Raw genomic sequence first — 25717 nt, 5'->3', positions numbered from 1 at the left:
AACTTGTTGTGACAGAGAATAATAAAAGAACAGAGAACTATTAAATGAGTCAGAAGTTCTCAGGGCCTGAGGGAAGCCAGCAGTCAACCCAATTCATATTCAAATTGAGCATGATGGTATGACAAGGGGAGAACTCGTAAAGCGCATACTATGTTGAGTAAAAGATTCTAGACACTATTGCATTTATACAAAGATCAAAAATAAGCATAACCAAATTATAGAGATAAGTGTCAGAATAATGTGTTACCTTTGGGGAGGAAAAAAAGATTGTGATTGAGAGGGGGCAGAGGGAAGCTCATGGGGTGTGGCTACGTTCTATTCTTTCACATGGGTAGTGGTTACATGAGTATTATCTTTTGACAGTTCATTGAGCTGCAAATTCGTTTTTTATACTTTTTCTATATGGGGGTTGTATTCATAATAAGAGTTTCAAAAAAATAAAATACAACTTGTGTAAACTTCCCTTCCTCTTACTTGGTCAGAAGCTTTGCTCCTAAATATACAAAAGACCTTCAATCCTCACAACTCACATAAACACAGGGCACAGTGCATATTATATTTGGGGTAAATGAACTGTTTTCCAAATGAAACAGAAAGCTGTTGTTTTAATTCAGATAAGGGATGATTAGGGACAGAATTGAAGCAGAGAGGTGGGAATAGTGAAATAGGATAGATTCAAGAGAACTTGCAAATTAGCCCTAACAGGACTTAGTGACTAATTAAAAAGAGGTTAGGGTAAAAGTTTCAAATAACTCCAAAATTTCTGACTTGAGTGACCATGGGCTGGTGATGCTTTTAACCAGTAGAGAAAATCTGGGATGCCATTTCTCCTCTCTAGGCTATATTACCTGCTAAGCTAGAGATGTGAATAAACATAAATATCTCCTTTAACAAGGAAAGATTCCATTTCTGTGTTTTCCTACCTTAATTGAAAAAAAAATTTTTGACTGATGTCTATACAGAACTTAAAATGCTTTACCAATGACTAAGGAGCACTGAAAGAAATTTTGCTTTGTTTTTTTACCTTCACGTTTTACAGATTGATGTGCTGACACTAAGACATCAGACTAATTTAAATATAAAACTAAGGTAAAACCGATTAGACTTGGCCATCAATTGAATAAGGAGAAGAAAAGGAGGCAATGACAAATAGTGGCACTAAGATTAGATGTGAAGTCCTTCTCCCTAAAAATATTGTTCTGCCTGATTGGTGGCTGAAGTTCCATTATTAAAGATCCATCTATGCTTAAGAATTTTCTTCTCCCTGATGTTTTCTCTGAAATTTCAAATTTTCATGGGAGTGATGTGATGAGTCTATCATATGACTGTTATCTTTCATTGGCAAGTTGGAATGACTATACACAAACATTTGTGGAAATTAAAATTAATTTAAATATATATTTAGCACAATGCCAGGGATATAGCAAGTGCTAACTACTGTCTCTGGCACCGAGGTCAAAAAGTAGTAATTACAATGATTTTATAAGCTTAAATTCCTTTAATGTACAGCCAGGATTGTTTGAGTGACTTCTCCTCTGAAGAAATTAAAGAGTAAACAACTGCCATCCTTTTGAGTTTATTTGAGCTATATCAAAAGTTGGGAACACCAATTATTTGTTCTAAGCTCCCACTCATAAAAATATGCAGTAAACCCTTAGCTAATTACAAATAACTATTTAGAAGTCACACTGGGCTGATATAATGATAACAGCTAAATAAACACCAAAGTAGTTTGTACACTGGCAAACAAATAGTCAAAATCTCTGCAGGATTTTTGATTCCTACAGAGACAGACTAAACTATACAGCAAAATTTTGGAGAGTGAAACAGTGATTCTAGAACTGCTACACATTTGAATTATCTGGGAAGCTTTTCACAGTCCCAAAGTCAAGTAACAGCTAATACCAATTAAGTCAGAATGTCTGGGGTAGAAGCTAAGCATCAATATTTTTTAAGACACCCAATTGATTCCAATGTGCTGCAAAATTTGGGAGCCACTGGAATAAGGTAACAGTTTTATATCCAACATAACTGTTTAAAAAGCATTAGAAGATGTTCATTACAAGTTTAATTTGTGAAGGGAATGGGAATAATTCTTTGATCCCTTTCTCCCACTAGTCTATGACCACCATTCTCCCTAGTCTATTCCGTTAACAATCCAACATTACCCACCTTTTGAGAGGAGAAGTGAGAAAGGTCTTAAAAATATTAAAATTTGCAGTCATTCAGCATTAGAAGATTTGAGTATTACAATTCTGATTCTCATTATCTCAACCATATATCACCCATTTTGTGTTCAACACTCTGGTTGAATATCAATACCATCTCCACTTGCCTCTGATTAAGGCCAAGATAAGAGGCTCTCGGGCAGCAGTCCCCAACTTTATGGCACCAGGGACCTGTTTCATGGAAGACATTTTTTCCACGAATGGGAGGTTGGGGGGCACAGGGGTGGTGATTGTTCAGGTGGTAATGCGAGTGATGGGGAGTGGCAGATGAAGCTTCGCTCACTCGCTCACCGCTCACCTCCTGCTCTACGGCCCAGTTCCTAAGCAGCCCGGGGGTTGGGGACACCTGCTCTAGGGCACTAATGGCTCCCTGCAAGCTTAGCCTAGACTCTGAGAAGTGAGAGAGACATGATTAATAGTAAGTATAAGGAGTCATTCCTTCCTTCTTCCTACATCTCAAGGGTCTAACTCCCTCTTCAGTCTATCCCTTTCTCAGGATCAAAAGCCCCACTTTAGATTTCTGCTGTCTTCGTTGTGTCATGGAGCTCTTTATTAGGGGTTCCCCACAATCTTGGGTGCCTTTATTCTAGGAAATCCAACAGATTCTCACAGTGAAGAAACTAGAAAGCTCCCTGTGTGGCTCCAACAGCGTGAGACAAAGAGTAATCATTGTGAAATATGCCCCAAACTAACTCCATAACCAAGGCCTACTGTCCAGGGGAAAAGACATTTCCATAGCCTTTTCCAAGCTGGAAGAAGAGAATTCCTCCCACTCCATCCCGCTTTGGTATTCCTGCCTTCCCAAAGAGAAAAAAAAAAGTCAACAATGGTTGGGATTTCAGTGAAATACATTGGGAATACTGCATCCAAACAACTTGACAGATATAAATAATCCCTTTGAGGAACTAATCAGTAGAGAAGAGGGGTGGGGGAAATCCATATCAGTGGAGAAACAATTGTGAAGATCACAGCACTGAGACACAGGTCCACTAAAACACTGAGATTTAACCAGAACACTATAGAGCACACTTTCTCCCCAACAGCTTACTATAACACAGGGCTCCAGTATACTAACAGTGGATTACAACTGAGAGAGCTGCAGGACAGATTCTCCATGAGGAGGAGTACTTAGGAAAGCCCAAAGTCAAGAGGGGGTAAAAAACAAGGATGGTAGAGGAACTTGAATTCTCTGGCATCTATAGCTACAGAAACATTAAACAAAGACCAAATTCTAGCCATATTAACGTATGTCCTCTTACTAAAGGCCTATTTACCTCAGCCCCTATTACCCTATCCAACAAGTCTGGCTTGCAAAAAAGATTACACGGCATGACAAAAGATGAGAGAAAACACAAAGAAAATCAACAGACTCAGATGTGACAGAATTGTTGAAATTATCAGCAAGGGAATTTAAAATAACTACGATTAATATGTTAAGGGCACTGTTGTTAAAAGTAGACAACATGCAAGAACAGAGAGGAAATATAAGAAGTGAGATGAATACGCTAAGAAACAAAAAAAAGTGTTAGAAATCAAAAACAACTTGACAGATATAAATAATCCCTTTGAGGAACTAATCAGTAGAATCAGTATGGCCGAGGAAAGAATCAGTGAGCTTGAGGAACTTTCAAGATGATGGAGAAGTAAGATGTGGAGATCACTTTTCTCCCCACAAATACATCAAAAATGCATCTACATGTGGAACAACTCCTACAGAACACCTACTGAACTCTGACAGAAGAATTCAGACTTCCCCAAAGGCAAGAAACTCCCCAGTGCCTGGGTAGGGCAAAAGAAAAAAGAAAAAACAGAGACAAAAGAATAGGGACAGGACCTGCACCAGTGGGAGGGAGCTGTGAAGGAGGAAAGGTTTCCACACACTAGAAGCCCCTTCGTGGGCGGAGACGGGGACGGTGGAGGGGGAAGCTTCAGAGTCACGGAGGAGATCGCAGCAACAGGGGTGCAGAGGGCAAAGCGGAGAGATTCCCGCACAGAGGATCGCTGCCGACCAGTACACACCAGCCTGAGATGCTTGTTTGCTCACCCGCCGGGGCGGGTAGGGACTGGGAGCTGAGGCTCGGGCTTCGGAGGTCACATCCCAGGGAGAGGACTAGGGTTGGCTGAGTGAACACAGCCTGAAGGGGGTTAGTGCACCACAGCTAGCTGGGAGGGAGTCTGGGAAAAAGTCTGGAACTGCCTAAAAGGCAAGGGACCATTGTTTCAGGGTGCACGAGGAGAGGAGAGTCAGAGCACCGCCTAAACGAGCTCCAGAGATGAGCACGAGCCGCGGCTATCAGTGCAGACAACAGAGACCGGCATGAGATGCTAAGGCTACTGCTGCAGCCACTAAGAATCCTGTGTGCAAATACAGGTCACTATCCACACCTCCCCTCCTAGGAGCCTTTGCAGCCCGCCACTGCCAGGGTCTCATGATCCAGGAACAACTTCCCGGGAGAACACACGGTGCACCTCAGGCTGGTGCAACGTCACGCGGGCCTCTGCCACTGCAGGCTCGCACTGCATTCTGTACCCCTCCCTCCCCTAGTCTGAGTGAGCCTGAGCCCCTTAATCAGCTGCTACTTTAACCCTGTCCTGTCTGGGGGGGCAACAGACACCCTCAGGCAACCTACACACAGAGGTGGGGTCAAATCCAAAGCTGAAACCCAGGAGCTGTGCGACCAAAGAAGAGAAATGGAAATCTCTCCCGACAGCATAAGGAACAACAGATTAAATGTGAACAATCATCTTGATGTACACTGCATCTGTGGAATACCTGAATAGACGACTAATCGTCCCAAAATTGAGGTGGTGGACTTTCGGAACAACTGTAGACTTGGGGTTTGATTTCTGAATCTAGTTTGTTTCTGGTCTTATGTTTATTTTGGCTTAGTATTTACAGCTTATTATAATTGGTAGATTTGTTTATTGATTTGGTTGCTATCTTCCATTTTTTTTATATATATAGACTTTTTTCCCCCTTTTTCTCTTTTTGTGAGTGTGTATGTGTATGGTCTTTGTGTGAGTTTGTCTGTATAGCTTTGCTTTTACCATTTGTCCTAGGGTTCTGTCTGTCCCTTTTTTTTTTTTTTTTTGGATAGTTTTTAGCACTTGTTATCATTGGTGGATTTGTTTTTTGGTTTGGTTGTTCTCTTCTTTCTTTCGTTTTTTTAATTACTTTTTAATTTTTTTTATTTTTAATAACTTTTTTTACTTTTTATTTAAATAACTTTATATTATTTTATTTTTCTTACTTTCTTTTTTTTTCCTCCCTTTTCTTCAGATCCCAGTAGTTAACAGGGTCTTGGTGCTCCAGCCTGTTGTCAGGCCTCAGCCTCTGGGGTGGGAGAGCCGACTTCAGGACATTGGGCCACCAGAGACCTCCCGGCCCCACTTAATAACAAACGGCAAAAGCTCTCACAGAGATCTACATAACATTGCTAAGACCCAGCTCCACTCAACAACCAGCAAGTTACAGTGCTGGACACCCTATGCCAAATAACTAGCAAGAGAGGAACACAACTCCACTCATTAGCAGAGAGGTTGCCAAAAATCATAATAAGGTCACAGACACTCCAAAACACATGACCGGACGCGGTCCTGCTCACCAGAAAGATAAGATCCAGCCTCAACCACCAGAACACAGGCACCATTCCCCTCCACCAGGAAGCCTACACAACCCACTGAACCAACATTACCCACTGGAGGCAGACACCAAAAACAACTGGAGCTATGAACCAGCAGCCCGCAAAAAGGAGACCCCAAACACAGTAAGTTCAGCAAGATGAGAAGACAGAGAAATATGCAGCAGATGACAGAGCAAGGTAAAAACCCACCAGACCAAACAAATGAAGAGGAAATAGACAGTCTACCTGAAAAAGAATTCAGAGTAATGAGAGTAAAGATGATTCAAAATCTTGGAAATAGAATGGGGAACATACAAGAAACGTTTAACAAGGACCTAGAAGAACTAAACAGCAAGCAAACAATGATGAACAACACAATGAATGAAATTTAAAATTCTCTAGAAGGAATCAATAGCAGAATAACTGAGGGAGAAGAATGGATAAGTGACCTGGAAGACAAAACAGTGGAAATAACTACCATAAAGCAGAATAAAGAAAAAAGAATGGAAAGAAATGAGCACAGTCACAGGGACCTCTAGGACAAAATTAAATGCACCAACATTCGAATTATAGGGGTCACAGAAAAAGAAGAGAAAACAAAAGGGACTGAGAAAATATTTGAAGAGATTATTGTTGAAAACTTCTCTAATATGGGAAAGGAAATAGTCAATCAAGTCCAGTAAGCACATGGAGTCCCATACATGATAAATCCAAGGAGAAACACACCAAGACACATATTAATCAAACTATCAAAAATTAAATACAAAAAAATATATTAAAAGCAGCAAGGGAAAAGCAACAAATAACATACAAGGGAATCCCCATAAGGTTAACAGCTGATCTTTCAGCAGAAACTCTGCAAACCAGAAGGGAGTGGCAGGACATACTTAAAGTGATGAAAGGGAAAAACCTACAACCAAGATTACTCTACCCAGCAAGGATCTCATTCAGATTCAATGCAAAAATTAAAACCTTTAAAAGCAAAAGCTAAGAGAATTCGGCACCAACAAACGAGCTTTACAACAATGCTAAAGGATCTTCTTTAGGCAGGAAACACAAGAGAAGGAAAAGACTTACAATAACGAACCCAAAGCAATTAAGAATATGGTAATGGGAGGATTCCCTGGTGGTGCAGTGGTTGAGAATCCGCCTGCCGATGCAGGGGACACGGGTTCGTGCCCCGGTCCGGGAAGATCCCACATGCCGTGGAGCAGCTGGGCCCGTGAGCCATGGCCGCTAAGCCTGCGTGTCCGGAGCCTGTGCTCTGCAACGGGAGATGTCACAGCAGTGAGAGGCCCAGGTACCGCAAAAAAAAAAAAAAAAAAAAAAAAGAATATGGTAATAGGAATATATATATCAATAACTACCTTAAATGTACATGGACTAACTGCTCCAACCAAAACACATCGACTGGCTGAATGGATAAAAAAACAAGACCCGTGTATCTGCTGTCTACAAGAGACCCACTTCAGACCTAGGAACACATACAGACTGAAAGTGAGGGGATGGAAAAAGATATTCCATGCAAATGGAAATCAAAAGAAAGCTGGCATAGCAATTCTCATATCAGATAAAACAGACTTTAAAATAAAGACTATTACAAGAGGCAAAGAAGGACACTACATATTGATCAAGGGGTCAATTCAAGAAGAAGATATAACAATTGTAAATATTTATGCACCCAACATAGGAGCACCTCAACACAGAAGGCAAAGGCTAACCACCAGAAAAGGGGAAATCGACAGTAACACAATAATATTAGGGCATTTTAACACCCCACTTTCACCAATGGACAGATCATCCAAAATGAAAATAAATAAGGAAACACAAGCTTTAAATGACACATTACACAAGATGGGCTTAACTGATATTATTTATAGGACATTCCATCCAAAAACAACAGAATACACTTTCTTCTCAAGTGCTCTTGGAACATTCTCCAGGATAAATCATATCTAGGGTCACAAATCAAGCTTGATAAATTGAAGAAAATTGAAATCATATTAAGTATCTTTCCGACCACAGCACTATGAGACTAGATATCAATTACAGGAAAAAATCTATAAGAAATACAAACACATGTAGGCTAAACAATACGCTACTAAATAACCAACAGATCACTGAAGAAATCAAAATATATCTAGAAACATATGACAATGAAAATACGATGACCCAAAACCTTTGGGATGCAGCAAAAGGAGTTCTAAGAGGGAAGTTTATAGCAATACAATTCTACCTACCTCAAGAAACAAGAAACAGCTCAAATAAACAACCTAACCTTATACTTAAAGCAATTAGAGAAAGAAGAACAAAAAACCCTCAAAGTTAGCAGAAGGAAAGAAATCATAAAAATCAGATCAGAAATAAATGAAAAAGTAATGAAGGAAACAATAGCAAAGATCAATAAAACTAAAAGCTGGTTCTTTGAGAAGATAAACAAAATTGATAAACCATTAGCCAGACTCATCAAGATAAAAAGGGAGAAGACTCAAATCAATAGAATTACAAATGAAAAAGGAGAAGTAACTGACACTGCAGAAATACAAAGATCATGAGAGAGTACTATAAGTAGCTATATGCCAATAAAACGGACAGCCTGGAAGAAATGGACAAATTCTTAGGAAAGCACAACCTTCCAAGACTGAACCAAGAAGTAATAGAAGATATAAACAGACCAATCACACGCATTGAAATTGAAACTGTGATTAAAAATCTTCCAACAAAAAAAAGCCCAGGACCAGATGGCTTCACAGGTGACTTCTATCAAACATTTAGAGAAGAGCTAATACCTATCCTTCTCAAACTCTTCCAAAATATAGCAGAGAGAGGAACACTCCCATACTCATTCTAGGAGGCCACCATCACCCTGATACCAAAACCAGACAAAGATTTCGCAAAAAAGAAAACTATATACCAATATCACTGATGAACATAGATGCAAATATCCTCAACAAAATACTAGCAAATAGAATCCAACAGCACATTACAGGGATCATAAACCATGGGGGTTTATCCCAGGAATGCAAGGATTCTTCAATATATGCAAATCAATCAATGTGATACACCATATAAACAAATTGAAGGAGTAAAGCAATATGATCATCTCAATAGATGCAGAAAAAGCTTTCAACAGAAGTCAACACCCATTTATGATAAAAACCCTCCAGAAAGTGGGCATAGAGGGAACTTACCTCAACATAATAAAGGCAATATATGACAAACCCACAGCCAGCATCGTTCTCAATGGTGAAAAACTGAAACCATTTCCACTAAGATCAGGAACAAGACAAGGCTGCCCACTCTTACCACTATTATTCAACATAGTTTTGGAAGTTTTAGCCACAGGAATCAGAGAAGAAAAACAAATAAGTAGAATCCAAATTGGAAAAGAAGAGGTAAAAGTGTCACTGTTTGCAGATGACATGATACTATACTATAAAGATGCTACCAGAAAACTACTAGAGCTAATCAATGAATTTGGTAATATAGCAGGACATAAAATTAATGCACAGAAATCTCTTGCATTCCTATACACTAATGATGAAAAATCTGAAGGTGAAATTAAGGAAACACTCCCATTTACCATTGCAACAAAAAGAACACAATACCTAAGGAGACAAAAGACCTGTATGCAGAAAATTATAAGACACTGATGAAAGAAATTAAAGATGATACAAACGGATGGAGAGGTATACCATGTTCCTGGATCAGAAGAATCAACATTGTGAAAATGACTATAGTACCCAAAGCAATCTACAGATTTAACGTAATCCCTATCAAACTACCAATGGTATTTTTTGCAGAACTAGAACAAAAAATTTCACAATTTGTAAGGAAACACAAAAGACCCAGAATAGCCAAAGCAAGCTTGAGAAAGAAAAATGGAGCTGGAGGAATCAAGCTTCCTGACTTCAGACTATACGACAAAGGTACAGTAATCAAGACAGTATGGTACTGCACAAAAACAGAAATACTGAACAGGATAGAAGCCTAGAGATAAACCCAGGCACATATGGTCACCTTATCTTTGATAAAGGAGACAAGAATATACAATGGAGAAAAGACAGCCTCTTCAGTAAGTGGTTCTGGGAAAACTGGACAGCTACATATAAAAGAATGAAATTAGAACACCCCCTAACACCATACATAAAAATAAACTCAAAATGAATTAAGGACCTAAATGTAAGGCCAGGCACTGTAAAACTCTTATAGGAAAACATAGGCAGAACACTCTACGACATAAGTCATAACAAGATCTTTTTTGACCCACCTCCTAGAGAAATGGAAATAAAAACAAAAATATACAAATGGGACCTAATGAAACTTAAAAGCTTTTGCACAGCCAAGGAAACCATAAACAAGACGAAAAGACAACCCTCAGAATGGGAGAAAATATTTTCAAACAAAGCAACTGACAAAGGATTAATCTCCAAAATTTACAAGCAGCTCATGCAGCTCAATATTAAAAAAAAAAAAACAACTCAATTAAAAATGGGCAGAAGACCTAAATAGACATTTCTCCAAAAAAGATATACAGATTGCCAACAAACACATGAAAGGATGTTCAACATCACTAATCATTAGAGAAATGCAAATCAAAACTACAATGAGGTATCACCTCACACAAGTCAGAATGGTCATCATCAAAAATTCTACAAACAATAAATGCTGCAGAGGGTGTGGAGAAAAGGGAACCCTCTTGCACTGTTGGTGGGAATGTAAATTCATACAGCCACTATGGAGAGCACTATGCAGCTTCCTTAAAAAGCTTAAAATAGAACTACCTTAATACCCAGTAATCCCACTACTGGGCATATACCCTGAGAAAACCATAATTCAAAAAGAATCATGTACCACAATGTTCATTGCAGCTCTATTTACAATAGCCAGGACATGAAAGCAACCTAATTGTCCATTGACAGATGAATGGATTAAGAAGATGTGGCACATACATACAATAGAATATTACTCAGCCATAAAAAGAAACAAAATTGAGTTATTTGTAGTGAGGTGGATGGACCTAGACTCTTTCATATAGAGTGAAGTAAGTCAGAAAGAGAAAAACAAATACCGTATGCTAACACATATATATGGATTCTAAAAAAAAAGAAAATGGTTCTGAAGAACCTAGGGGCAGGACAGGAATAAAGATGCAGACATGGAGAATGGACTTGAGGACACGGGGGAAGGGTACGCTGGAACGAAGAGAGTGGCATGGACATATATACACTACCAAATGTAACAACAGATAGCTAGTGGGAAGCAGCCACATAGCACAGGGAGATCAGCTCGGTTCTTTGTGACCACCTAGAAGGGTGGGATAGGGAGGGTGGGAGGGAGATGCAAGCTGGAGGAGAAATTATGATAAATGCATATGTATAGCTGATTCACTTTGTCATACAGCAGAAACTAACACAACATTGTAAAGCATTATACTAAAATAAATGTTAAAAAAAAAAAAGAATCAGTGAGCTTACAGATAGATTAATACAAACTTCCCAAACTGAAATGTAAGAGGAAAAATGAACTAAAAAACAACAAAACAGAGCATTTAAGAACTGTGGAACAATGTCAAAAGATGTGACATGCACCTTTAATATAACTGAAATACCAGAAGTGGGAAAAGGAGAAAAAAGATAACTGGGGAAAAAAATAATAAACTCCAAGTATTTGGAAATTAAATAATACAAATAACTCATGAGTTAAAGAAGCCTCAAAAAGTGTTGAAATATACTTTAACAAAAGGAAAATAAAATACATATATTAGAAAATAGGAAAGGTATAAAATCAATAACCTAAGCCTCCACTTTAGAAAACTAGAGAGAGAAGAGGAACTTAAGCCTAAAGTAAGCAGAAGAAAATAATAATAATTTAAAAAGCAGAAAGCAATGATATTGCAGACTTGAAAATAAAAGAGAAAAATCAATGAAACCAAAAGGCACACTTTGAAAAGATCAATTAACTGATAAACATCTCTCCTCAGACTAACCAAGAAAAAGAAAAAAGAGAAGACACAAATTAGCAATATCACAAATGAAAGAGAGGTCATCAACACTGACTGCATGGAAATTAAATACATAACAAAAGTCTAGTATGAACAACTCTATGCCTACAAATGTGATGACTTAAATGAAATAGACTATTTATGGATGGTAGCAATATTTAAATGGATGTATAAATTTGTCAAAGCTCATCAAAATTTCTACTTAAAATGTGCACATTTTATTGCATGTAAACTGTACTGAAATAAAATAGATTTTTTAAAAGACAAATTTCATGAATTTGAAATATGAAATTTGAAGAATTTCCTTCACCTCTGAATCTCATTTCTTCTTGTGTTGAGTAGAAATATTAGAGGCAGTATATAAGAAAGTACCTCACAGGATAAAATTTCACATTTAGGGCTCAGTGAAAGTGAGTTTCCTTTTCTGTTCCCTGAATAAAAGTTATCACTTAAAATGTAAGAATTTTAAAACTAAAATTCCTGCAACAACATTAACTTAATCACAAAACATTCTATATTACACACTTTTATCTTTAGCACAGATTTTACAAATAAAATGGCTGACTTCAAAGATAACTTCTTCACCTCCCTAATCCAATTCACCCTTGAAGACTACATTTAGGAGTTATTTTATCTAGGAAGCCTTCTCTCACCAGTACCACCCCTCAACTTTTTCCCGCCAGGAGAGTATAGGTGTCTCTCCTCTCTGCTTCCATGCTGATATCTCTCCATATCAATAACGTTAGCCTGTTACCACCTGTTACCTAACACAGAGTCTAAGATGGAGACTATTGCCTAAGCAATTTATCACAGGTTGCTCACAGAAAAAGGGGAGGACACAGGGCTTCCCTGGTGGCACAGTGGTTGAGAGTCCGCCTGCTGATGCAGGGGACACGGGTTCGTGCCCCGGTCTGGGAGGATCCCACATGCCGCGGAGTGGCTGGGCCCGTGAGCCATGGCCGCTGAGCCTGCACGTCCGGAGCCTGTGCTCCGCAACGGTCTTGGGTCTCAGCTAGCACCTAGCTTCGGTCTGACCCCTGGAGAACCCCAGTGTATTAACTGCATCACAGGGTTGATCCCACCCTAAGGCAAGGGACCATCCTTTTCCCCCTCAACAACCCACACCCTCCTGCCTTCCAGTCAAGATCACTACCCCTGGCCTGTCCTGAGAAAGGGCATAACCTCTGTGATAAGATGGCAATTCTTAGAAGAAAGAGGCAGCTGTTAGCCATTAGCAGCCATACTCACAGCAAATGGGGGAGAGTGTACCAAGCCAGCAAAGGGAATCTATGCTGGACATCAGAAGTAACCATTACACCACATAACATTTATCACACTCTAGTAGATGTTTAAAATATTGTGCAAGAATATGAGCTCTTGAATCAGAGTGCCTGTAGATTTGAATCCTACATATAGTTATGCATCTTTGTGCGAACAACTTAACTTTTCTGAATGTCAGTTCCCATATCTATAAATAGGGATAATAATAGCAATATCTATAGCATACTGTTGTCATGAGAATTAAATGAAATAATACATGTAAAGTGCTCAGAAATAATATATGTAATATATGAAATATATATGTAAAGTGTTCCAGTGCCTGGAACATAAGAACTTAATACACGTTAGTTGTTATTGTTTTTACTGCTGCTGCTGTTGTTGCTGTTACTATGTTATTATTTTAGTTATCAGATTAAGGGCCTATATTCCTCACTAGCTAATCAATCAGATAAGAAAAATAAAAACGAACTCTGACATACAAGAACTCACCTAACACTAACAGCTAGATCTAGGTGCTATTACAAGATGGCCTGGCATTCACAGCTAAACTGTGGCATTCTTTTCTTGAAATTAACCTCACAGAGCACTGACATCAGATAAGGTAGCTCTGTGACCATAATAAAGTAAAATGAAAATGACCATTCCATGATCTTGTCAGAACAGAGAGCAAACAAGATCACAGTGTGAACAACAAAAATTACCAAACATCCTCGTCTCCAGGCTAACATGACTAACAAATGCTTCTTTGCCAATTATAGGCTTAGCCTCACATTATTCTTCCTGCCGTCTGGATGAGATTTATTTAAAAATCCAATTATATAATCACCCTGCTCCCAGACAGCAACCAATTCATAGCGAACCCCACTTCCTTGAACCTTCCTCAAAAAATAACCTGACACAAGCACAAAGCCTGTAATAAATGCTTCTTAACCCTCTTCTATTGTGAAGTCCCATGCTTCTCCATAGTTTATGATCTCCCCCATTGCAATAAACCAATAAATTTACCTTCATTTGACTACAGATATATTTCTGATGGTCTTTGGTCAGAAGGCTTTGACACAGAGATTATTCACTCCTGGACTCTCAGTGCCTAAGATGTAGTAGGCATTTCATAAGAGTTTTTTGAATGAAGAAATTAACCCCAGATACAAGTTAGTTCCAAAGATCCTGATTGTGTTTAATGGCTGATACCGGTGCTTTTCACATTTGTAGTCAGTACAATAACTGAGGATACACAGATACCTACTAAGCATAGGACAAGAATGTTAGGTGAAATTGAGATACACATCTAAATATCATAGTTTTAAGCATCTGGCCATCAATAGCAGTAATGAAGAACAATAAATCAAAGGCTCAAATACAACTCTAAAATGACAAACTGGTGAATAGTACAGATTCTGCAATGACAGATGCTACTACAAATCAAAGAACCATAATCATCTTATGTGCATTGTGTAAAGAGGGCTGTCCCAGGTTGTCACAGTACCCTTGGAAGTCAAGTTTGGACTATTGCCGTCTTGGTGCAATGCCCTATTTTGGTGTACAATTGTATGTAGAGAAGAGAAAATTGACATAATGAAACTCCAGTAGTAACTTAAACTGGCAGCCAATCCAGCTGATAGAAAGTAATTTGATAGACTGAAACAGTGTAAATGATCCATAGAACACAGATATTTTTGTGATAGTTGGAAGAAACTCTCATACACACATTAAATAATGAGGCTTTGTATCATTTCTAGGAGAAATAAAAAATCACATCATCTACCTTTATACTAATCTTTAAAGCTGATTGTCACTTTTTTCCCTTCAAGTCTTTAGTATAAGGTAAAATGTGACCTACATTATAGTTTGATCTCCACTGAATCTGACTCTATGAGATGGTCTCATTGATGACATTATTTTTAAAATAAATTATTCATTATAGGTAGAAATGAAAATTTTGCCATTTTTAATTGATGTCAATATTCTAATATAAGCCCATGTATATATTCAGAATAATATTTTCTTGGAGGAATATATGGAGTAATGATATAATACCTAATTTATACTTTAATCTAAGCTGTTATGTTTTTGACATGAATTCTGCACATTGTAATTTGGGGCATGGCAATTTTACACTAGGAATACATGATTTTTTCTATTTAAAAATTACTAAAGAGAGGTTATCACAAAGAAGAAAACTGAAATCACCCATAAGTTCAACAGTCAAATATGCCCATAGTTAACAGTTTGATGATAGTCTCTCTCACTTTTTCTTCCTCATTTTTCTTTACTATATTTTCTAAAATAGTATCTACTATAAATGCCATTTGTAACCTGATTTTTTACTTAATAAAATCATATAAATGTCTTTATCTCAATAAAGGCATTTCTACACCATTACTTTAATATATATACCCCCTTCATATTAAGACACTTTAGCTTCCAATTTTTAATTTAAAAAAATGATAGTATAGCTGATTCACTTGGTCATACAGCAGAAACTAACACATTGTAAACCAATTATAATCCAATAAAGATGTAAAAAAATAAAATTAAATTTAAAAATGTTTTAAATGATAGGATTCCAGAATGAACAATTTTCGTAAATCAATATCTTATATTCTCCTTATAGAAATCATCCAAAACCAACAAGGAGAATTTTTAATGCAAACATTCTTTCCATTGAAGACCGGATAATCTCCAGTTTCTAAACTATATGTAAGGATCATCTAAAGTAGCTAAGGTTAAGAGAGTGGACAGTGAAGAATCTTGGTATAAAATTCAGAGTAGAATTTCCTTAATGGAGAACATACCTAAAAGTGCTCTCAAAATGCATTTGTAAAAGTTAGAGGTACAAATTGATGTTCAAAAACTGTATCTCCTGATATATAGGGAGTGAAGAACTGGGTATAAATAGGTTAGTAACTGAATTTCTCCTCCACTGTATTTGCTTCATTAAAGTAGAATAAACAGGCTACTAAAAAAAAAAAGAAAGAAAAAGAAAAAGCTGTTGTTAAATGAAGCAGACTCCTCTTTGGCAACAGAAAGGAGGAGAACTTCTGAATTGTGAACAAAAGTAAAACTGGAACACTATCTTGACCTCCATCTGACACTCTCAGGGAATTTCTTGAAAAAAAGCTAATGTAGGATAATCCATTCATTCAATGATAAAACACAAGGAACTATAACAGTATCAAAAACATATACTATAGATTTTTATTCCTGACCGAGATGGAGTAACAGGGACCAGATTTATTTTCTCACCTTAAATAATCAGAAAACCATATAAAATACACAAAACAATGGTTTTTCAAGACATTGCACAACAAGCAACAAAGGGCAGTGATCCCTGAGAGACAGGAAACAAATGAGATGAGCCCGGTGATTTACTGCCCAGTTTACTGTGCTGAGAGTTTTCAAGCACAGAGGAAAGAAACCCAGAAAGCTAAGGAGACAGAGTTGGGGTTCAAGTAAACCAAGGCAGCTAGAGTTCATGAAACAGAGTACTTGAGGGAACATAGCCTCACAGCAAAAGAACTCTAGAGATCTGTGTATATGTATAAGGAAATTACCAAGGCTGAGGAAGAAGTCCATGGAAGAATTAGAGGTAACACTGCCAAGCTCACAGAATCTAGTAACAGTGCTTGTTCATACCAACCAGATGGAAAGTCTCAAGATTCATGGTGCATAGTGTAGACTATACAAAATGTTCTTGTCTCAATAGTGGAGAATAATTAGCCCTAGAACAAATATTGCTCTACTATCTAAAAAAGCTTCCAACCTAACAAAGCTTAAAATCAAGGCCTAAAAGGATGAAATCCACAATGTGAATTTCAAAAGTTATCAGACATGAAAAGGAAGAAAACATGAGCTGTAATGAAGAGAACAAAAAAATCAACCCAGAACTGGCACCTGTATAAGAATTAGCAGACAATGACATTAACACACTTATTATAATTGTATTCCACATGTTCAAAAAATAGAAACATGTAAGATATACAAAAAGGTCTAAACCAAACTAATAGAATTGAAAAGTACAATGTCTGAGAAGAAAATACAATGGAAGGGAATTGCAGCCCTGGCAACCATGGATCTGTTTACTATCCACAGTTTTGTCTTCTCTGGAATGTCATATAAATGGAATCATTCACTATGTAGCCTTTTTGAGTCTGGCTTTTCTCACTTGGAATAACACTTTCAAGATTCATTAGTATTCTTAGACTTATCAGTAGTTCATTCTTTTTACCACTGAGTTATATTCAATTGTACAAATGTACCTAAATTTTGTGTACAAAATTCATCAGCTGAAGGATATTTAGGTTGTTTACAGTTCATGCAATTATGAATGAAATTACCATAAACATTTATACAGATATTTTTGTGTAAACCTCTATGCAGACCTTCATTTCTGTTAGATAAATACCTAGGAATGGAGTTGCTGGATCATGTAATATGTGTATGTCTAACTTTATAAGAAACTGCCAAATTGCCTTCCAAAGTAGACATACTATTTTATATTCACAACAATAATGAAAGATAGTTCTAGTTGTTCTGCATATTAATCAGAATTTTTTGGTGTTAGTTATTCTAATAGGTATGTAGTGGTTATCCCCTGAGGATTTAATCTGCATTTACCTAAAGCAAAATGATTTGAATATGCTGAAATGATGTTGAGTAATGACCTTGAAAAACTTTTCATGTGCTTATTTGCCATTCCTATCTCTTTGATCAAGTGTCTGTTCAAATCTTTTACTCATTTTAATTCAGTTTTTTGGATATTTTTATTTTGGACTGTGAGAGTTCTTTATTATACTTATTAAAAATATTTTATCAGATCTGTGTTTTACAAATATTTTCTCCAAATCTGTTTCTATTCATTTTTGTAACATTTTATATCACAGAGGAAAAGTGGGCTTTTTAAAATTTTGATAAAGTCCGATTTATCAGTATTTCTTTTTGTAGTTTATCGTTTTTGAGTCCTGCTTTAAAAAACTTTATCTCACCACATGCCCAGAGGCTTTATTCTACATTCCCTTCCAGAAATTTTATAATTTTATCTTGTACACATACTTCTATTATTTGTTTTGAGATAATTTTTCTATATGGAGTGAGGTACTTGTCATTGTTCATTGTTCTCCATATGGATGTCTAAATAGCTAAGCATTATATGTTAAAAACTATCATTACTCCATTGACTTGTCTTGACATCTTTATAAAAACTCAATCAACTATAAGGGCAAGTCTGTTTCTATATTCTCTATTCTGATTCATTAATCTATGTGTTTACCCTTGAAAAAGTACCACATTGACTTCATGATTGTCACTTTATAATAAAAATTGAAATCAGGTAACATCAGTCTTCATCTTTGCTTCTGTTCAAAAATTTGGATGTTCTAAGTTCTTTGCTTTCCACATAAAAATTAAAATTAGCTGGTCAATTTTTACACTCTCCCCACCAAAAAAGAGCTTGCTGGAATTCTAATTAGAACTTCATTGAATCTATAGGTGGATTTTTGAGGAAGTAGAAATTTTAACAACACTGAGCCTTCTACTCCATGAAAATGGTTTAACTTTCCACTAAAAAAAGTCTCCTTTGACTTACATAGTTGGAGTCAATGCTTTATAGTTTTCAGAAGAGACATATTTTACATATTTTGTTAGAATCATTCTTATTTTCCATGGTTTCAGTATTAGTGAAAATACCATATTTCAATTTAAATTTCCAAATGTTCATTCCTAGTATATAGAACTAGAATTTTTACATTATCTTTGCATGACTTTACCTTGATAGACCCATTATTGTTTTATCAGTTTCTTTTGTATAAACTGGTGTTTTCTAAGTAGTTAATCATGCTGTCTCCAAATAGAGATGCTTTTATTTTTTCTTTCCATTATGCATGACTTTTTTTCTTCCCTGCTTTCATGCACTAAGGTCTATACTATTATGTTGAATCGGTGTGGTGAGAGTGAACTTTTTTATCATCTTTATTGGAGTATAATTGCTTTACAATGTTATGTTAGTTTCTGTTGTATAACAAAGCTAATCAGCTATATGTATACATATATCCCTATATTCTCTCCCTCTTGTGTCTCCCTCCCACCTTCCCTATTTCACACTTCTAGGTGGTCACAAAGAACTGAGCTGATCTCCCTGTGCAATGCAGTTGCTTCCCTAGCTACCAATTTTACATTTGGAAGTGTATATATGCCAATGCTTTTTTCTCACTTCGTCCCAGCTTACCCTTCCCCCCTCCCCCTCTGTCCTCAAGTACATTCTCTACATCTGCATCTTTATTCCTGTCCTACCCATAAGTTTGTCAGACCACTTTTTTTTAGATTCCATATATATGTGTTAGCATATAGTATTTGTTTTTCTCTTTCTGACTTACTTCATTCTGTATGACACATACTAGGTCCAGCCACCTCACTACAAATAACTCAATTTCGTTTCATTTTATGGCTGAATAATATTCCACTGTATGTATGTGCCACATCTTCTTTATCCAATCATCAGCCAATGGACACTTAGGTTGCTTCCATGTTCTGGCTAATGTAAATAGTGCTGCAATGAACACTGTGACTTTTTGAATTATGGTTTTCTCAAGGTATATGTACAGTAGTGGGATTCCTGGGTCATATGGTACTTCTATTTTTAGTTTTTTAAGGACCCTCCGTACTGTTCTCCATAGTAGTTGTTATGAATTTACATTCCCACCAACAATGCAAGAGGGTTCCATTTTCTCCACACCCTCTTCAGCATTGTTTGTAGATTTTTTTTTTTTTTTTTTTTTTTTTGCGGTACGCGGGTCTCTCACTGTTGTGGCCTCTCCCGCTGCAGAGCACAGGCTCCGGATGCACAGGCTCAGTGGCCATGGCTCACAGGCCCAGCCGCTCCGCGGCATACGGGATCTTCCCAGTCCGGGACAGGAACCCGTGTCCCCTGCATCGGCAGGCAGACCCCCAACCACTGCGCCACCAGAGAAGCCCTGTAGACTTTTTGATGATGGCCATTCTGAGCGGTGTGAGGTGATATTTCATTATAGCTTAGATTTGCATTTCTCTAATGATTAGTGATGTTGAGCATCCTTTCATGTGTTTGTTGGCAATCTGTATATCTTCTGTGGAGAAATGTCTATTTAGGTCTTCTGCCCATTTGGATTGAGTTGTTTGTTTTCTTAATACTGAGGTGCAAAAGATGCTTGTATATTTTGGAGATTAATCCTATGTCAGTTGCTTTGTTGGCAAATACTTTCTCCCATTCTTAGGGTTGTCTTTTCATCTTCTTTATGGTTTCCTTTGCTGTGCAAAAGATTTTAAGTTTCATTAGGTCTCATTTGTATATTTTTGTTTTTATTTCCATTTCTCTAGGAGGTGGGTCAAAAAGGATCTTGCTGTGATTTATGTCATAGAGTGTTCTTCTGATGTTTTCCTCTGAGAGTTTTATACTGTCTGGCCTTACATGTAGGTGTTTAATGTATTTTCGGTTTATTTTTGTGTATGGTGTTACGGAATGTTCTAATTTCATTCTTTTACATGTAGCTGTCCAGTTTTCTCAGAACCGATTATTGAAGAAATTGTCTTTTCTCCATTGTATATTCTTTCATCCTATATCAAAGATAAGGTGACCATATGTCCATGGGTTTATCTCTGGGCTTTCTTTCCTGTACCATTGATCTATACTTCTGTTTTTGTGCCAGTACCATACTGTCTTGTTTACTGTAGCTTTGTAGTATAGTCTGAAGTCAGGGAGCCTGATTCCTCCAGCTCCATTTTTCTTTTTCAAGATTGCTTTGGCTGTTCAGGGTCTTTTGTGTTTCCATACAAATTGTAAAATTTTTTGTTCTACTTCTGTGAAAAATGCCATTGGTAGTTTGATAGGGATGGCACTGAATCTGTAGGTTGCTTTGGGTGGTATAGTCATTTTCACATCGTTGATTCTTCCAATCAAAGAACATGGTATATCTCTCCATCTATTTGTATCATCTTTAATTTCTTTCATCAGTGTCTTATAGTTTTCTGCATACAGGTCTTTTGTGTCCTTAGGTAGGTTTATTCCTAGGTATTTTATTCTTTTTGTTGCAGTGGTAAATGGGAGTGTTTCCTTCATTTCTCTATCAGATTTTTCATCATTAGTATATAGGAATGCAAGGGATTTCTGTGCATTAACTTTGTATCCTGCTACTTTACCAAATTCATTGATTAGCTCTAGTAGTTTTCTGGTAGCAGCTTTGGGATTCTTTATGTATAGTATCACGTCATCTGCAAACAGTGATAGTTTTACTTCTTCTTTTCTGATTTGGATTCCTTTAATTCTTTTTCTTCTCTGATTGCTGTGGCTAAAACTTCCAAAACTATGTTGAATAAAAGCAGTAAGAGTGGGCAACCTTGTCTTGTTCCTGATCTTAGAGGAAATGGTTTCAGTTTTTCAACACTGACAATGATGCTGGCTGTGGGTTTGTCATATATGGCCCTTATGATGTTGAGGCAGGTTCCCTCTATGCCCACTTTCTGTAGCCTTTTTATCATAAATCAGTGTTGAATATTTTCAAAAGCCTTTTCTGCATCTATTAAGATGATCATATGGCTTTTATTCTTCAACTTGTTAATATGGTGAATCACATTGATTGATTTGTGTATATTGAAGAATCCTTGCGCTCCTGAGATAAACCTCACTTGATCATGGTGTATGATCCTTTTAATGTGCTTTTGGATTCTGTTTGCTAGTATTTTGTTGAGGATTTTTGCATCTACGTTCATCAGTGATATTGGCCTGTAGTTTCCTTTTATTGTAACATCATTTTCTGGTTTTGGTATCAGGGTGATGGTGGCCTTGTAGAATGAGTGTGGGAGTGTTCTTCCCACTACTATATTCTGGAAGAGTTTGAGAAGGATAGGTGTTAGCTCTTCTCTAAATGTTTGATAGAATGTGCCTGTGAAGCAATTGGGTCCTGGGCTTTTGTTTCTTGGAAGATTTTTAATCACATTCTCAATTTCTGTGGTTGTGATTGGTCTGTTTATATTTTCTCTTTCTACCTGGTTCAATCTCAGAAGGTTGTGCTTTTCTAAGAATTTGTCCATTTCTTCCAGGCTGTCCATTTTATTGGCATAGAATTGCTTGTAGTCATCTCTCATGATCCTTTGTACTTCTGCAGTGTCAGTTGTTACTTCTCCTTCTTCATTTCTAATGCTGTTGATTTGAGTCTTTTCCCTTTTTTTCTTGATGAGTCTGGCTAATGGTTTATCAATTTTGTTTATCTTCTCAAAGAACCAGCTTTTAGTTTCATTGATCTTACTATTGTTTTCTTCATTTCTTTTTCATTTATTTCTGATCTAATCTTTATGATTTCTTTCCTTCTGCTAAATTTGGGGGTTTTTTGCTCTTCTTTCTCTAATTGTTTTAGGTGTAAGGTTAGGTTGTTTATTTGAGATATATCTTGTTTCTTGAGGTCGGATTGTATTGCTATACTTCCCTCTTAGAAATGCTTTTGCTGTATCCCATAGGTTTTGGATCATCGTGTTTTCATTGTCATTTGTTTCTAGGTATTTTTTTGTTTCCTCTTTGATTTCTTCAATGATCTCTTGGTTATTAAGTAGTGTATTGTTTATCCTCTATATGTTTTTATTTTTACAGTTATTTTCCTGTAATTGATACCCAGTCTCATAACATTGTGGTCCAAAAAGATGCTTGATACAATTTCAATTTTCTTAAATTTACCAAGGCTTGATTTGTGACCCAAGATATGATCTATCCTTGAGAATGTTTCAAGAGCACTTGAGAAGAAAGTATATTCTGTTGTTTTTGGATGGAATGTCCTATAAATATCAGTTACGCTCATCTGGTCTAATGTGTCATTTAAAGCTTGTGTTTCCTTACTTATTTTCATTTTGGATGAGCTGTCCATTGGTGAAAGTGGAGTGTTAAAGTCCCCTACTATGATTGTGTTACTGTCGATTTCCCCTTTTATGGCTGTTAGCCTTTGCCTTCTGTGTTGAGGTGCTCCTATGTTGGGTGCATAAATATTTACAACTGTTATATCTTCTTCTTGGATTGATCACTTGATCTATATGTAGTGTCCTTCTTTGTCCCTTGTAATAATCTTTATTTTAAAGTCTGTTTTGTCTGATATGAGAATTGCTACTCCAGCTTTCTTTTGAATTCCATTTGCATGGAATATCTTTTTCCATCCCCTCACTTTCAGTCTGTATGTGTTCCTAGGTCTGAAGTGGGTCTCTTGTAGACAGCATATATACGTGTCTTGTATTTGTATCCATTCAGCCAGTCTAAGTCTTTTGGTTGGAGTATTTAATCCATTTACATTTAAGGTAATTATCAATATATATGTTCCTATTACCATTTTCTTAATTGTTTTTGGTTTCTTTTTCTAGGTCTTTTCCTTATGTTTCCTGCCTTGAGAAGTTCCTTTAGCATTTGTTGTAAAGCTGGTTTGGTGGTGCTGAATTCTCTTAAATTTTGCTTGACTGTAAAGGTTTTAATTTCTCCATCAAATCTGAATGAGATCATTGCTGGGTAGAGTAATCTTGGTTGTAGTTTTTTCCCTTTCATCACTTTAAATATGTCCTGCCACTCCCTTCTGGCTTCCAGAGTTTCTGCTGAAAGATCAGCTGTTAACCTTATGGGGATTCCCTTGTACGTTACTTGTTGCTTTTCCCTTGCTGCTTTTACTATTTTTTTCTTTGTATTTAATTTTTGATAGTTTGATTAATATGTGTCTTAGTGTGTTTCTACTGCATTTATCCTGTATGGGACTCTGTGTGCTTCCTGGACTTAACTATTTCCTTTCCCATATTAGGGAAGTTTTCAACTATAATCTCTTCAAATATTTTCTCAGACCCTTTCTTTTTCTCTTACTCTTCTGGGACCCTTATAATTCGAATGTTGGTGCATTTAATGTTGTCCCAGTCGTCTCTGAGACTGTCCTCAATTCTTTTCATTCTTTTTTCTTTGTTCTATTCTGTGGTATTTACTTCCACTATTTTATCTTTCAGGTCACTGATCCGTTCTTCTGCCTCAGTTATTCTCCTATTGATTCCTTCTACAGAATTTTTAATTTCATTTATTTTGTTGTTCATCATCATTTGTTTGCTCTTTAGTTCTAGGTCCTTGTTAAACGTTTGTTTTATTTTCTCCATTCTATTTCCAAGATTTTGGATCATCTTAACTATCATTACTCTGAATTCTGTTTCAGGTAGACTGCCTATTTTCTCTTCATTTTTTTGGTCTGCTCCTTCATCTGCTACATATTTCTCTGTCTTCTCATTTTGTTTAACTTTCTGTGTTTGGTGTCTCCTTTTCACAGGCTGCAGGTTTGTAGTTCCTGTTGTTTTTGGTGTCTGCCCCCAGTGGGTGAGGTTGGCTCAGTGGCTTGTGTAGACTTCCTAGTGGAAGGGAATGGTGTCTGTGTTCTGGTTGGTGTGGCTGGATCTTGTCTTTCTGGTGGGCAGAGCTGAGCCTGGTGGCGTGTTTTGGGGTGTCTGTGAACTTAGTATGATTTTAGACAGCCTCGCTGCTAATGGGTGGTGTTGTGTTCCTGTCTTGCTAGTTGTTTGGCATGGGGCATCCAGCACTGGAGCTTTCTGGCCATTGAGGTGAGTCTTAGCATTGAGATGGAGATCTCTGAGAGAGCTCTCGCTGACTGATATTACATGCGGCCAGCAGGTCTCTGGTGGTCCAATATCCTGAACTTGGCTCTCCCACATCAGAGCCTCAGGCCTGACACCAGGCTGAAGCACCAAGACCCTGTCTGCCACATGGTCTTATCACCCTCTTGGACATCAGCACAAGGTGGGAATCAGCTGTATTCTTTATTTATCCCTCTGATTTTTCTGGAACTTTCCCTTCAAGGAGAAATCTCTGGGCTCTGTGGGAACTCTGAGTGGTGACCATCAGGTAAATCGAGACCAGACCAAGTTCAACCAAAGTTGTGATACTTATTTCCCTTGTCGGAGTCTACATGGTAGTAAGAGGCACCATGGGAGGAGTATATTAATAGCTACCATGTCTTGGGTCCTGTGGATTACCTTTTCCTTCAGTGGCATCACCTTCTGGCAGGTCCTGAGGAGACCAGACTCCTGTCAAAGAGAACTGGACCCCACAATGTCCCAAAGCTAATGCCCCAGTGGGTCCTGAGGAGACCCAGCTTCCATTAGTGTGGACTCGACCCCAGGCCGTCCTGAAGCCTGGGCCATCAGCATGGACTTAACCCTGAGTGTCCCAGAAGCCAAAGCCCCAGTGGGTCCTGAGGAGACGGGGCTCCTGTCAGCTGTGTGTGGAGCCAAGTCTGCTGGCAAAACCAAAATAGGATTTTTAAGAGGTAAGGAGAGTGTGGGGTCAGTGTATTGATAAAAAGGTTAATAATAATTATAATCATAGCAAACATTTTCTAAATAGACAATATGCTAAAAACTTCCATGCATCACCCAGATTCCCCAAAATAGCACTGGTAAACACATTTCATTATCCTCATTTTACTGTTGAGGAAATGAGTCTGAGAAAATAATCTCTCTGAAAGACTCAGAGAAAATTAGTCTGTCAGTGGTTTTTGACTGAGGGTGGTTTTGTGCCACCCCCACCCCCCCAG

General features: G+C 37.4%; 1 protein-coding gene across 19 annotated transcripts in view; it reads right to left on the bottom strand.

Moving 5' to 3' along the window:
- The window catches only part of LOC308615713 (zinc finger protein 227-like), a 379433-nt gene that overhangs the window by 186046 nt on the left and 167670 nt on the right, over positions 1-25717 (bottom strand). The gene's annotated exons all lie outside the window — the stretch shown is intronic.

This window comes from Mesoplodon bidens (genome assembly GCF_964165515.1).
Source record: "Mesoplodon bidens genome assembly, chromosome: 4".
In the NCBI taxonomy this organism is placed as follows: domain Eukaryota; kingdom Metazoa; phylum Chordata; class Mammalia; order Artiodactyla; family Ziphiidae; genus Mesoplodon; species Mesoplodon bidens.
The sequence above is the reverse complement of the archived record's forward strand: the minus strand, read 5'-3'. Positions and strand labels throughout refer to the sequence as shown.